At 46.7% G+C, this 15018-nt stretch overlaps 1 long non-coding RNA gene across 1 annotated transcript in view; it reads left to right on the top strand.

The window, feature by feature from the left end:
* Positions 1-2738: 2738 nt before the first annotated feature.
* LOC137522386 (uncharacterized) overlaps positions 2739-15018 on the top strand; it is a 67811-nt gene continuing 55531 nt past the window's right edge. The window contains exon 1 of the long non-coding RNA XR_011022278.1: positions 2739-3118. This is a non-coding gene — a long non-coding RNA (uncharacterized lncRNA). The remainder of the gene's footprint in view (positions 3119-15018) is intronic.

Below are 15018 nucleotides of genomic sequence, written 5' to 3'. Positions count from 1 at the left end.
AAAGTTCTCGGTGCCAATAGAAATATCGGCATTGAGCCATAATTTGGGCTCAATGCCGATATATAGGCTCCTGTGGCGGCACCCAAATTGCTTGCTTTGGCCTCAAGGGCCTCAACGAAAGCTTCTACAAGTGACTAGTACTAATTGATCCAAAAGTCAGTGTGTGTGTGTGTGTGTGTGTGTGTGTGTGTGTGTGTGTGTGTGTGTGTGTGTGTGTGTGTGTGTGTGTGTGTGTGTGTGTGTGTGTGTGTGTGTGTGTGTGTGTGTGTGTGTGTGTGTGTGTGTGTGTGTGTGTGTGTGTGTGTGTGTGTGCGTGTGCGTTGTGTGCATGCGTGCGTGCTTGCGTGTTTGTGCGTGTGTGAGGGGTGGAAACGGGGCAGCAACAATTTAATGGGTTTTACTACTGCAGTCCTAAGAGAGTGTACTATAGAGTGTTTGTATGTAGAACAGAGGCGACAGCAGGATAAAAGTCAATAAAAATTTAAAAAAATTGCTTGGAGGAAGAGGTGGGCTTGCCTCCCAAAACCAGACACGAGATCCTGTCTTCATATAAATCAATACATTTATTATACGGTACCAAGGCAAGCCCTCCACTTCCTCCAAGCAATTTTTAAAAATGTTATTGACTTTTATCCTGCTGGCGCCTCTGTTCTACATACAAATACTCTGTGTCCACTCCTGGTGGAGGGGAGTGCTAAGCCCCTTTCTTGTTTCTTTACTACAGAAAGTGACTTCTTAAAGAGACACTGAAGCGAGAAAAAAAAATATGATAAAATGAATTGGTTGTGTACTATGAATAATTACTAGAAGATTAGCAGCAAAGAAAATATTCTCATACTTTTATTTTCAGGTATATAGTGTTTTTTCTAACATTGCATCATTCTATAATATGTGCAGATTACACAACATTCAGCATTCAAAACGATTCTTTCAGAGCAGTCTGTGAAGTAATGACATCTCCTCTGGCAGAGGAAAAGTAAATAGTCCAAGAACAGTTGAGATAATAATAGTCAGATAACAGCCCTCTCCATGACTAATGCTGGATACACACGGTGCGTTCGTGCACTCGATTTTCCCGTCGATTCCCGTCGATTCGTTTATTTCCAACATGTCCAATTTGGATTTCGATGGATCGTTAGGTCGATTCGGCATACTTTACATGCGAATCGACCTAACGATCCATCGAAACCCAAATCGGACATGTTGGAAATAAACGAATCGACGGGAATCGACGGGAATCGACGGGAAAATCGAGTGCACGAACGCACCGTGTGTATCCAGCATAACTTAGTCGGAGAGCTTAATGGCTTGTTTTCATAGAGATAACAAATGGAGTTTCTCAACTCTTCCTGTACTGGAAACAATTAGACTGATGTATCTGATCTTAATGTTTTATTTCTTAGCTGTACTACACATACAAATCATAATTCATAATTTTTTTTTCGCTTCAGTGTCTCTTTAATCCTGAGTGAGGACAGGTCTAATCTCCTCACCTGCCTATTGAGTGGTTGCCTGAATGGTAACCCATGTTTGTGAGTATAAATTCTCTCACTAAACCACTTACCAATTGTCTTTAACATACTACACCATATTGGGCTCTCGTTTTTTTCTGTTTTATTTGTACTATAGAGTAGTTTCTGTTGCTTAAAGTGGACTTTAACCACTGTAAATTCCAAAGTGAAACAGAGCCAGAATGCCACTTACTGTAACTACTCCCCGCCCCCCTCCCCTGACTAGTGACTAGTACATTAAGCAGTAGGGAAGTAATGTGGTGGCTCTGGAATGCAAAATTCTGTGGGTGGCGCTGCACTACTTTCTGTGATAGGCTGGCTCAGTGGCACAGGTAGAAGCAGAATACCCCTCAGGCCACACTAAAGGCTCCTCCCGCCTACAGATGATATAGGCTAGCTCAATGGCACAGGTGGAAGCATATTACTCCTCAGGCCACACTATGAGGCGCCTCCTACCCACAGATGAGATAGGCTGGCTCAGTGGCAAAGGTAGAAGCATAGCTGGCTCAGTGGCAAAGGTAGAAGCCAGAGTTTCCCTCAGGCCACACTATGAGGCTCCTCCCACTTTCAGATGAGATAGGCTGGCTCAGTGGCACAGGTGGAAGCATATGACCCCTCCGGCCACACGATGAGGCTCCTCCCATCCATGGAGGAAATAGGTTGGATCAGTGGCACAGAGAAAAGCAGAGTCCCCCTCAGGCCACACTAAGAGGCTGCTCCTGATGGTAAAGGCTGGCTCATTAGCACAGGTAGAAGCAGTGTAATCCTCAGGCCACACTGTGAGGCTCCTCCTACCCACAGATGAGATAGACTGGCTCAGTGGTACAGACAGAAACAGAGTACCTCTCTGTGATAGGTTGACTCAGTGGGACAAGTAGAAGCAGAGTACTCCTCAGGCCACACTCAGGGCCGGATTTCTGGCAAGGCCAGCCTAGGCACTGGCCTAGGGCGCCAGAAAATGAGTCTTGTTTAGGGCGGCTGTCGGGTAGCAAAGTGTGAGGAACCAGCTCAATCAAAGCGCTGGACGGCCTGGACCGCGCTATCATTAAAGCCTCCAGCTGCAGGCAGCCTGCACTCTCCTCCTCTGCCAGCAACCACACTCTGCAGTGACGGTAGCCAGACCCAGTCCACCCTGCAAAAAGTTTAGACAGCAGCGGGCGGCAGCCGGGGGCGAGCTGGATGGCCGGGTCTGACATGTGACATGTGGTGGCAGCGGTAGTTGGGGGATAAAAGATCCCGGTGGGACACAGGAAGCAGGAAGAGATCATGCCCGGGAGGCAGCCAGTGTACACAAACCAGCTTAGTAGCGGCTAGCTGAGTGTCCTCCACTGCATGCCTCACGCAGTCCCATCTGACTTCCCTGCCAGACCATTGAAGTGATGAAGGAGAGGACCAGAGCAGCGGCAGTACAGAGATGATCTTGCAGGGTACGGCTCTGTGTTCCTGGCTGTCACAAGTTCTCCCACCCCGCCCCCCTCTGTCTCCGGGCTGCATGCTTCACATATAAATTTCTCTACTGCCGGGTGAGAAACAAATGTAAACTTTGTCCTCCCTCCGATCAAACTGGCTTCCACAATTTGGAGATTTCCACACAAACATCAGCTGGGGTGAGTGATATGGGGACAGAGGGAGAAAAAATAAACAATGGCTGTCTGCACTCAGGTGCAATTTAGATAAGGTGACTGACTTGCTGGTGATGAGGGCTGCTACTGACTGCTCTGTCTGTCTCAGCTTGCTTGACTGTATGATTGAGATGTCTAAACACATTACTTGTTTTTTTTTTTTGCATCAATATCCCTGCCAATTCAATCATAATGATTGAATCTGGCTTAGATTGATGCCACAACATGGTCAGTCACCCAATTGAAGGTTTCCATTGATTTCCAGCTGAAACTACCAATCTGTCATGCTGGAAAAATCGTAATAGTCGAAAGAGCCCGATTGGGTGCGGATGGCAGTATCGTTGATGACTCCTAACCAGTCTCCCCTACAAGTGTATGTGTCCTACCCCCAAGCCTGTGGTAAGTGTGTGGATGCAGCACACCTTTCACACTGGTGCAACTCCTTCACCTTCTCCTGTGTCCAGCTTTCTTCATTGCCACTGGAGCGCCTGTACCACTGCTGCATCTTGTACTGACATAACTACTCAAAAACGCTAGACACAGGAGGAAGTGAGAATTCACACAGTCCTGACAGATGATCCTGAAATATGCCAGAACAATCGATTTTACTCTGATCATCAGATCAAATCAGAGTGGAATTGATTCCTACCACACACAGTACAAAGATTTTTAATAAATTCCAGCAGGACATCAATTAGAAATTGATTGAACCGTAGCATTACACTGTTCTATCCAGTGCAGCGCTTTGCGCCGCAGACAAACTGCGACATCAGGCCAGTTAATGTTAAATATTTAATCTAGTTTGATCAATACTTTCAATCATTTTTAGGTCAAAATTGATCAAAAAGCATTCTAAAAGAAATAATTTGCGAAATCAACCCCCTGTGTAACAATTGTGGAATTATTTCCGTGGTCAGCGCACAGGATGAGCGCTGACACAGCGGAAATCCTCCACAAACGTATAATCTGAGAGAACCCAGCTGCGGTGCATCTGTAGAGGTGGATTTCTGCTGGCAGAAGGAGCTGTGGAGAACAGAGGAACAATCCCTCTGAACTACCACAGATGCCAGATGGAATTGTACGTGGGGAAGCAATGCAGGACAAGATAGCCCCTAAAGAGAGAGAGCACAGAGACAGAATAAATGACAGACTTAAGGAATGGTCAAACAGCTGTCTGCCTGTGCAGACAGCTGAGCGGATCATTACACCCTGCAGATTTGATTACTGATTAATTCTTCCAGGAAATCGATACATGTATGGGCTTCATGGAAACAGGGATGAAAGGCAGTAGCATAATTTATTTTTTGTGTGTGTGTGTGTGTGTGGGGGGGGGGGGGGGTGTTAAAAGTTGGCCTAGGGCTCTGAAAAGTAGAAATCCGGCCCTGGCCACACTATAAGGCTCCTCGCACCCACAAATGACACAATCTCTTAGCAGTCTTTGCAAAGGCAGAAAACTGCCATGGCAGTTTTTCAGAAAGGGGTTTGGCTAATCAACAAAACCTGCATTTGATTGCACAATTGGTCAGTTTTTAGACATTTGCTAAGCTGATAGTGTGGGTTTTATTTTATTTATATTGGAAGTCAGCTTTAATCTGTATGAAGATCGGTCCTTTAGACTCCAAGCTTTCAACTTATGGTGAGCTTACCTGAAGGGGCAAAGTAGGTGATTTTTGCACCATTCCTCTTATTTTTCCAATGGTCTCTTTAGCCATTCTTTGAAAAATTTCACTTAAATTGCGACGGGGAAGAGGAAGGACTGTAGGACAGGATGATGTATGGGCAGATCAACCAAGAGACAGATCTCTCTGTGATTGAACCTATTCCGAAGGAGATCAGTTGAGCACCATAAAAGGCAGGCCGATTTCCAATCAATTTCAGCAAAAAATCTTTTGGTAATCTGCCTAGTGACTCCACCTTTTCACCCCCTCAGCGCTCGAACCCCCCCCCCCCCCTACTTCCCCCTGCGTGAATACTTTACCTTTTGGTGTCTGCTGCTCTGTCCTCCTCCTCACATACGCACATCCCTCGTGGTTGCCGGCGGATAGGTAGGTGCGTATGTTACGTCATACAACCGCCCACATGCAATCCGTCCGCAACCATGAGGGGTGCATGTAAGCGAGGAAGAAGACAGAGATAGCGGCTGACTCGACAGGTAAAGTATTCATATACCAGGGGGGCACATTTCGCACTAAGGAGGAGAGTGTTGGGGTTTCATTGCGTTTGCCGCTCTTCCCGATATCGCACACCGTTACCCGATCGAGCATGTTGGCCCAACATCTTGCACCATGTTCAATCGTCAATCAGGCACCAATTTTCATTTATTATAATTATAATAATCGAATCGGATGGTTGATCAGCCACCAAGTCGCCTGATGTGTGGCCATCTTAACTGATAACATAGTTGCTGGACAAACTATCAGATTGATACTTACCTTCTCCAGACCCTTCTGGATGCTGGGACCCCCTGGAACATTGCGGCTGCACTCCCGTACTTAAACGGGGGGCGTGGTTGCAATGCACCTGCACAATAACGCGGACCCGTTTGGGCTTTGGCAGAGAAAGCCGAACCCGACAAGGGCTTGTCGACAGCTTTCGGGAGTCCCAACGCAGGAACGGCACAGTGGAGGGCGACGGGGGCAGCCTGTGGATTATTCCTCATAAATAAAAGTAGAAGCTAATGTGCTATCAAATGTGGCAGTTTTGCAAAAAATGATTTGTGATATTCTCGCCGACTAAATTATAAGTATAAGAAAAATCTTGCGAAACTACCAGAGCCTATTCCAGAGCTCGTCCCTCGCGGCCACGCCCTCACACTTTTATTTTTGTGTTGGGAGCATTGCATCCCCTTTTCCTGTCTTTTAATTTAATAGAACGTCACCCAAAGGATTACTAAGGGAACGCCAAACATTAGAATTACATCAAATGTAGTTTCCACCAGTCATTAGGATCACAACACATCATGTACATTCCTATCCGAGCCATTCCTTCCAATTACAGCGCGCTCTCCGGGGTCCCAGAGGAGGCGGTTTTACTGCGCTGCACGTTTCAGACACGCCGACTCAGATTCTGTTCTTCTGACTCTGAGGATTAAAGAACATCCTCCTCCTCACTAATGCAGGTGTAATGGGAAGAGCTGCTTCATTACCCGGTATTACCTGAGGGGGGAGGAGGGTGATGGATCCCCTTCCTGAGGCGGGGCTTGTCAGCCGGAGGGGATACAATCTGGTGTGCGGACCCCAGTGGCCACTTCTGTGGTGTTCATTTACTCTGTGCCAGCTGATTTGGCACATGTTCCACATAATCTACTTTTTATGAACAGATGGATTTCATTTCCTGGTATTTAACTGCCTGGCATATCTGCTCGCTGTAACATAATTATGTGCTGAAGGGAGCGAAGTCAATGAAAAAATATATAGACTGTGTGAAAAGGCAAGTGTAAATTTCACGTTACATCCCAATCTATATATCTGTCTGTATATCTACCTGTCTGTCTGTGGGCCGGTGCACACTTAGAAGCGCTAGCGTAATCGCAGACGCTCAACGCTTTTAGGCCTTGTGTTCGGTTGCCATGTCCGTCCGCGGTGGGCTTTTTTTCCCCGTGTTTTTTAAAGCGTTTTCTGGCGATTTTCTGCGCATTCGCTCGTTTTAGTGGGCGTTTTTGTAAGCGCGGTCTTTTGATCCGGAACAAAATCCGGAGAAAATAAATACAATGTATTTAAATATAAATGCTCATGCAATCGCTTGCCAAAGCGATTTTGTGAGCGTTTCGCGTTTTTTCTTTACCTTCCATTGAGACAAATCGCCTCAAAAATGGCCCAAGCACCGCTTTTCAAAGCGGATTGCAAACGAACCACTCTGATATGAACTCTCTATTTTGAAAATCGCCTGCGCGTAAAATTTTATAACAACGCCTATAATGTGAACAGGGCCTCAGGAATTGATTTTTCTAAGCCATTCTAGGCATGTGCCTAGTGATTTTCTATTTATACCTGGCGATTTTTGGAACATTTTTGTGTAGCATTTCTTTATGTACAGAACACAGCTGCAAGTGTACTGGTTTTATTTCAAAAACGCTTGGAAATTCACTGATCTAGCGCTTTTCAGAGCAATTTTCCTCTTTCCTATACTTAATATTGAGGCTGAATTGCCTTAGAAATTCTGCAGGACTCGTGTTTGCGTTTTGGGAGAAATCACATTACTCTGGTGTGATCTATCCCATAGAGAAACATTAGCCAAGCGCTTTTGAAAGTGTTAGCACTCTAGGTGTGCATCAGCCTTGTCTGTCCGTCCATCTGTCCATCCATCCGTCAATCTTAAGATGGCCATACATCAGGCGACTTGGCAGTCGATCGACCATCCGATTCGATTATTATAATCGATCGATTATTCTATCGGTGCCTCCAAAATACATGCCTGATTGACAATGCGACCAATTTAGGGCCGAAATTGGTTGCATTAATCGGACAGACATGATGCAAGATGTTGGGTTGGCTTGCTCGATTGGGTGCATGGCGGTATCTGCGAGTGATATCGGGATGAGCGAGGAACACGATGCAACCCCCGACACTGCCCCCCTAGTGTGTACTGTGCCCCCCAGTGCATTATACATTACCTGTGCGTGGCCGCCACATGTCCTCCACTAACTTCAGGCGCAGTCTTTAGCTCCATACACACGCCCCAGTAACAGGGCACGTGTGTGATGTGATGTCACACATGCACCCGCGTACGCCGGCAACCATGTGGGGCGCGAGTATGGAGCAAGGAGTGCGATCAGAGAGTGGCGGACAAGCAGCAGACAAGGATCGGTAATATAAAGTGCACTGGGCTCCGAGGGCACATTACGCATTAAGGGGCAGTGTCAGGCCGGCGAGGCCGCGGATGCGACGTCACAAGGCCGATTCCAGATCAATTTCAGCATAAGTGTGAGAAAACGCGGAAGAGCCGCCGCAAATACTCAGAGTGAGGCGGCTGATTCCGCGTCTAGCATGGCATCTGGAGTGTTTAGGCACGCATCCACTAGCGGGACGGAACGCGGAGAAACCGCCGCATGCCCAGCGGTCAGGGCGGCGGAGTACGCGTCCGACGCGGCAGTCGGTACGCATAGGCCTATTACTGACACAGTGGCTGAGCATGGGGAAACTGCCGCATGCTCGGTTGGCGGTGCGGCTGCCCCCGCGCTCGAACAGGCTGACACATTACAACACATGTCTGGTGTGGCTGGGACTGATAGTCCACAATGGCTGAGGAGGACACGCGCGTGCGCAGAGAGGCGGGGCCTTTATGACAGTCAGAAGGGAGTCAGCTGACCAAGCCGGTCAGCTGACAATTTCAGCAACTTCCATTGGTCCGGCAATTAGGGGAGGCGCTAGTGAGCGCTGGTGTATATATACTGGATGCTGGTCGTTTCTCTAGTGTCTGGTGTTGCGATCACTACGTGGTAGCACTCAGGCCTTGTCAGTATCTGTGTTATTAGACAGTTTCCAAGGTGTCGATGGCCAAGGATCTAACACCTTAGTCTAGGAAGTCTTTTATTATCTGTATTATATTCTAGATCAGTTTCCAAGGTGTTGACGGCCAAGGAACTCACACCTTAGCTTAGGCATTGTTGATTATTTGTTATGACCTTCTGCTTTCCTGACCATTCTTCTGATCTCTGATTTTGTACCTTTATCATTCTGATACTCTGTCGCCAAATCTCGGCTAGTCTCTGGATTCTGCACCTGCCTCCTGTCTCTGTACCTTATCTGTCCGTGTGTTTCAGTGCTGGGCGTAATGGAAAAAACTACGCTTACGGATCATTACGCGTAATTTTACGCTATTACGCATTACGGAATTACGCTTACGGTGTAGACATTCATTTACGGTACATGTCTGTAATTACGCATAGCCCTTACGCAATTACACGTAAGAATACCGTAATTCAGGTTGTTACGTTATTGGCTTACGCGTAAATTCCTACTAGCAATTAATGCGGTCATGCTGCCAAGCGGAAAAGTTGACGCATGGATCAATGTTAGGTAGCCGCCGACTTTAAGGGTTAATAGCAAAGCCCCCTTAATGGCTAAGAGCCTCAAATTTGGAGAATATATTAAGGAGATCAGAAGGAATAAGAGGAAAAATTTTTTTTTCAAAAAGACCTTATAGTTTTTGAGAAAATCGATGTTAAAGTTTCAAAGGAAAAATATATACATTTAAAAACCCGCAGACTTTAACGGTTAATAGCAAAGCCTGCTTAAAATTTAGGAACACCAAATTCACAGCGTATATATTAAGGGGATCAGTGGGAATAAGAGGAAAAAATTTTTTTTCAAAAAGACCTTATAGTTTTTGAGAAAATCGATTTTTAAGTTTCAAGGGCAAAAATGTCTTTTAAATGCGGAAAATGTCAGGTTTTTTGCACAGGTAACAATAGTGTTTTATTTTTATAGATTCCCCCAAGTGTGAAGAGTTTTACTTACTTTGTTCTGAGTGTGGGAAATATTAAAAAAAAACGACGTGGGGTCCCCCCTCCCAGACCTCTTTAACCCCTTGTCCCCCATGCAGACTGGGATAGCCAGAATGCGGAGCACCGGCCGCGTGGGGCTACGCACCCTGACTATACCAGCCCGCATGGTCCATGGATTGGGGGGTCTCGGAAGGGGAGGGGCAGCCAAGCTTTCCCCTCCCCCTCCGAGCCCTTGTCCAATCCAAGGACAAGGGGCTCTTCTCCACCTCCGATGGGCGGTGGAGGTGGAGGCCGCGATTTCCTGGGGGGGGGGGTTCATGGTGGCATCTGGGAGTCCCCTTTAAAAAGGGGTCCCCTAGATGCCCACCCCCCCTCCCAGGAGAAATGAGTATAGAGGTACTTGTACCCCTTACCCATTTCCTTTAAGAGTTAAAAGTAAATAAACACACAAACACATAGAAAAAGTATTTTAATTGAACAAAAAACATAACCACGAAAAAAGTCCTTTAATATTCTTAATTAACCATTAATACTTACCTGTCCCTTTAAAAGCCAGTTCCCACGCAATATCCTCGGAAATATACTAATCAGTTACAATGTAACAAAGTTGTTACAATGTAACAACTTTGTTACTTTGTAACTCCACCGCACCCGACGTCACTCGCCGCTCACCCGCCGGCCGCCGCATACACGCTAAGTCCCCGCCGGCTCCCGCCGTCCACTCCGCCCACACCTGTCACCCATATACATGCTGGCACCCATGGGTGCCAGCATGTATATAGGTGACATGTGGGAGAGGCGGGGAGGGCAGCGAGAGCCGGCGGGACTTAGCGTCCTGCACGGACCACAGAGCTCTGAGCTATATAGCTCAGAGCTCTCTAAAGCATCTTTGTATTTGGGCTCCAAGGAGCCCCATTGGTCCGTAGCAGACCAATGGGGTTCCTTTAAATCAGAAGGAACCCCATTGGTCTGCTAAGGACCAATGGGGCTCCTTGGAGCCCAAATACAAAGATGCTTAGAGAGCTCTGAGCTATATAGCTCAGAGCTCTGTCGGGTGAAGGACGCTAAGTCCCGCCGGCTCTCGCTGCCCTCCCCGCCTCTCCCACATGTCACCTATAAACATGCTGGCACCCATGGGTGCCAGCATGTATATGGGTGACAGGTGTGGGCGGAGTGGACGGCGGGAGCCGGCGGGGACTTAGCGTGTATGCGGCGGCCGGCGGGTGAGCGGCGAGTGACGTCGGGTGCGGTGGAGTTACAAAGTAACAAAGTTGTTACATTGAAACAACTTTGTTACATTGTAACTGATTAGTATATTTCCGAGGATATTGCGTGGGAACTGGCTTTTAAAGGGACAGGTTAGTATTAATGGTTAATTAAGAATATTAAAGGACTTTTTTCGTGGTTGTTTTTTGTTCAATTAAAATACTTTTTCTATGTGTTTGTGTGTTTATTTACTTTTAACTCTTAAAGGAAATGGGTAAGGGGTACAAGTACCTCTATACTCATTTCTCCTGGGAGGGGGGGTGGGCATCTGGGGGACCCCTTTTTAAAGGGGACTCCCAGATGCCACCATGAACCCCCCCCCCAGGAAATCGCGGCCTCCATCTCCACCGCCCATCGGAGGTGGAGAAGAGCCCCTTGTCCTTGGATTGGACAAGGGCTCGGAGGGGGAGGGGAAAGCTTGGCTGCCCCTCCCCTTCCGAGACCCCCCAATCCATGGACCATGCGGGCTGGTATAGTCAGGGTGCGGAGCCCCACGCGGCTGGTGCTCCGCATTCTGGCTATCCCAGTCTGCATGGGGGACAAGGGGTTAAAGAGGTCTGGGAGGGGGGACCCCACGTCGTTTTTTTTAATATTTCCCACACTCAGAACGACGTAAGTAAAACTCTTCCCACTTGGGGGAATCTATGAAAATAAAACACTATTGTTACCTGTGCAAAAAACCTGACATTTTCCGCATTTAAAAGACATTTTTGCCCTTGAAACTTAAAAATCGATTTTCTCAAAAACTATAAGGTCTTTTTGAAAAAAAAATTTTCCTCTTATTCCCACTGATCCCCTTAATATACCCTGTGAATTTGGTGTTCCTAAATTTTAAGCAGGCTTTGCTATTAACCGTTAAAGTCGGCGGGTTTTTAAATGTATATATTTTTCCTTTGAAACTTTAACATCGATTTTCTCAAAAACTATAAGGTCTTTTTGAAAAAAAAAATTTTTTCCTCTTATTCCTCCTGATCTCCTTAATATATTCTCCAAATTTGAGGCTCTTAGCATTTAAGGGGGCTTTGCTATTAACCCTTAAAGTCGGCGGCTTTTTTATATTATACGGGAGCGTAATATTACGCGATTACGGCAGACTGTGTAATTTCAATGGGAGTTTACTGTCTTACGCGTAATTTGTTACGCGTAATAACGTAACCTACGGTCTACGCGTAATTAATTACGTGTAATACCGTAACCTTACACGTAACGCTTACGGTGCATTTGTAGTGAATTACGATGCGTAATTACGCTAATGCATAATTTCGGCCCAGCACTGGTGTGTTTACGACCTGACTTGTCCGACCTCGAGAACTATCTCTCCTGTTAGGAGATAGCTCGCAGATCTGTCAGTGACACTTCTCCATTGGTGTTACTCACGCTCTGTCCTTCCCACTGTCAGTCTGACTCCTCCCCGTGGAGAGTCCAGACTACGGAAGGAACCAGTTGCCGAGCAGTATTCCTATCTGCTCTTGCACCTGTCTTCCAGGTGCGATCCTCAAAGTATTACTGTTGTACCAAAACACTCTTATCACTCAGGTGTCCAGAGGTTAGAGATATATTTGATTATCGGTGATACTGCAGATCATCAATAATCTGGTATATATCTGCATTCTCGGTGATACTGCAGATCGCCGGTAATCAGATCCTCTCTGTGTTACACCGATCGTTACAGAACGCCAGACCCAAAAAACAAATGGACGCACACACTGACCGTCTGGGCACACTTGCCACTTCGGTGGATAACATCAACCAAGTGCTGGGTAGTCACAAGACGATGATTGACGCCTTGTCCGGTTCTTTACAAACCCTCCAGACGGCTGTGAATGAGGTGCGATCCCCTCCTAGCACAGACATACGTATGCCTGTACCTGAGAAATTTTCTGGTCACAGATCTGACTTTCGAAATTTCAGAAGTAGAGTGTTATCATACTTTGAGTTGAGACCTAGATCTTCAGGAACTATGGCCCAAAGGGTCACATTTATTAAGACCTTGTTATCAGGCGATTCCCAAACTTGGGCATACAGTCTGCCCGCCGGAGATTTAGCTTTAACCTCGGTAGATGAATTTTTTAAAGCCATGGCAATAATTTACAACGATCCAGACATTGCCTCGACTTCTGAGCGGAAGCTCAAGATGTTACGTCAAGGCAAGAGTCCGGTCGAGGATTATGCTGCGGAATTTAGGAGGTGGTCAGTTTCAGCCAGGTGGGACACCTATGCCCTATTAGATTGTTTTTTATCAGGGTTATCAGATGAGGTCTTAGATCTTATGTGAAGTCAGCCCGAACCTAGAACTATCGATGAGGCCATTTCATCGGCCATTAGGATTGATCGCAGATTACGATATCAAAAACAGACCCAGGGTAGAAACAACATTAAAATGGTGTCCTACGCTGCGCCTCCCGTGACTCCATCTCCTCCCGCCTCACCTCCACCCGTGCCAATGCAGATTGGCCGGTCCAGATTGTCTCAAGTGGAGCGGAGACGCAGGATTTCGGAACAGTTGTGTCTTTATTGTGCAGAGGGGGGTCATAGAGTGCGGAATTGCCCTAAAAAGTCGGGAAACGCTACTGCCTAGGAGTAGTTGGGGGTAATACCCTAGGCGCACGACTCTTACCCCTAGAGGATAAACGGTTACTTCTTCCTTGTACGATTACATGGGAGAATAAATCTGAAGTCTCTGAGGCTTTCGTAGATTCCAGCTCAGCAGCTAATTTCATGGATTACGAATTTGCTAAGAGATTGGGTATCCCACTTACCCCGGTAAAACCACCCATCCAGGTTACAGCAGTGGATGACTCCCCCCTGCAACGTAACCATCCTCTGTCTCAGACACCAGAGGTGAAAGTCACTATAGGGGTACTGCATAGGGAAAAATTACAGTTTTTTGTATTACACATGTCTACCTCCACAGTCATCCTTGGCATGCCATGGCTACACCTTCACTCCCATCAGTTTAATTGGGCCATGGGTCAGCTAACAAACTGGTCAGCCCATTGTTTCCAGCATTGTTTAGTGAAGGTGACCTTGGGTCAGACCGGGATTCGGGTGGAAGGAGTACCAGAACAATATTCCGAGTTTTCTGATGTATTTTGTCCCAAAGCTGCTGATCAGTTACCTCCACATCGCCCTTTCGATTGCCCCATTGATCTAAGTTCAGGTTGTATGCCCCCTAGAGGTCATCTCTACAATTTGTCTGGGCCAGAAAAGGTGGCCATGCAAGAGTACATCCGTGAAAACTTAGTCAAAGGATTCATTCACCCTTCCCGGTCACCTGCCGGAGCAGGTTTCTTTTTTGTTGAGAAAAAAGACGGAGGCCTTCGGCCATGCATTGATTACCGGGGTCTGAATAAGATTACAGTAAAAAATCGCTATCCATTACCCTTGATAGATGATTTATTCACGCAGGTCACAAACGCTAAGATCTTCTCGAAATTGGATTTACGGGGTGCATACAACCTGGTGCGAATCAGAAAGGGCGATGAATGGAAGACGGCCTTTAACACACCCAACGGGCATTACGAGTATCTGGTGATGCCCTTCGGGTTGTGTAACGCCCCGGCCGTCTTCCAAGAACTAATCAATGAGGCATTCAGGGAGGTGTTGGGTAAATTTGTTCTAGTATATCTAGATGATATACTTATTTTCTCAGACAACCTTTCCGAGCACAGAACTCACGTCAAGTTTGTGCTGAACAAACTAAGACTGAACATGCTTTACGCCAAACTGGAGAAATGCATTTTTCAGAAAACTTCTGTCACCTTTTTGGGGTACATAATTTCCACCTCGGGTCTTTCTATGGACCCTGCTAAGGTCTCTGCTGTGTTGGAGTGGCCCCAGCCAGTGGGCCTGAAGTCCCTTCAGAGATTTTTGGGATTTGCTAATTACTATAGAAGGTTCATAAAGGGGTACTCCACAGTCATAGCACCCCTTACCAGTCTCACTAAAAAAGGGGCAGATACTAACCACTGGTCCCCTGAGGCTCGAGTTGCTTTCTCCACTTTGAAAAAGTTGTTTTGCTCTGCACCCATTCTGATACACGTAGACACCTCTTTTCCCTTCATTGTTGAGGTAGACGCCTCAGAGGTTGGAGTAGGGGCTGTGCTGTCTCAGCGCTCTGGGTTACAGGGCAGATTGCACCCGTGCGCTTATTTCTCTCGTAGGTTTTCACCAG

Source organism: Hyperolius riggenbachi, chromosome 6 (genome assembly GCF_040937935.1).
Source record: "Hyperolius riggenbachi isolate aHypRig1 chromosome 6, aHypRig1.pri, whole genome shotgun sequence".
Classification (NCBI taxonomy): domain Eukaryota; kingdom Metazoa; phylum Chordata; class Amphibia; order Anura; family Hyperoliidae; genus Hyperolius; species Hyperolius riggenbachi.
Note: the sequence above shows the minus strand (reverse complement) of the source record. Positions and strands in the feature narration are given on the sequence as shown.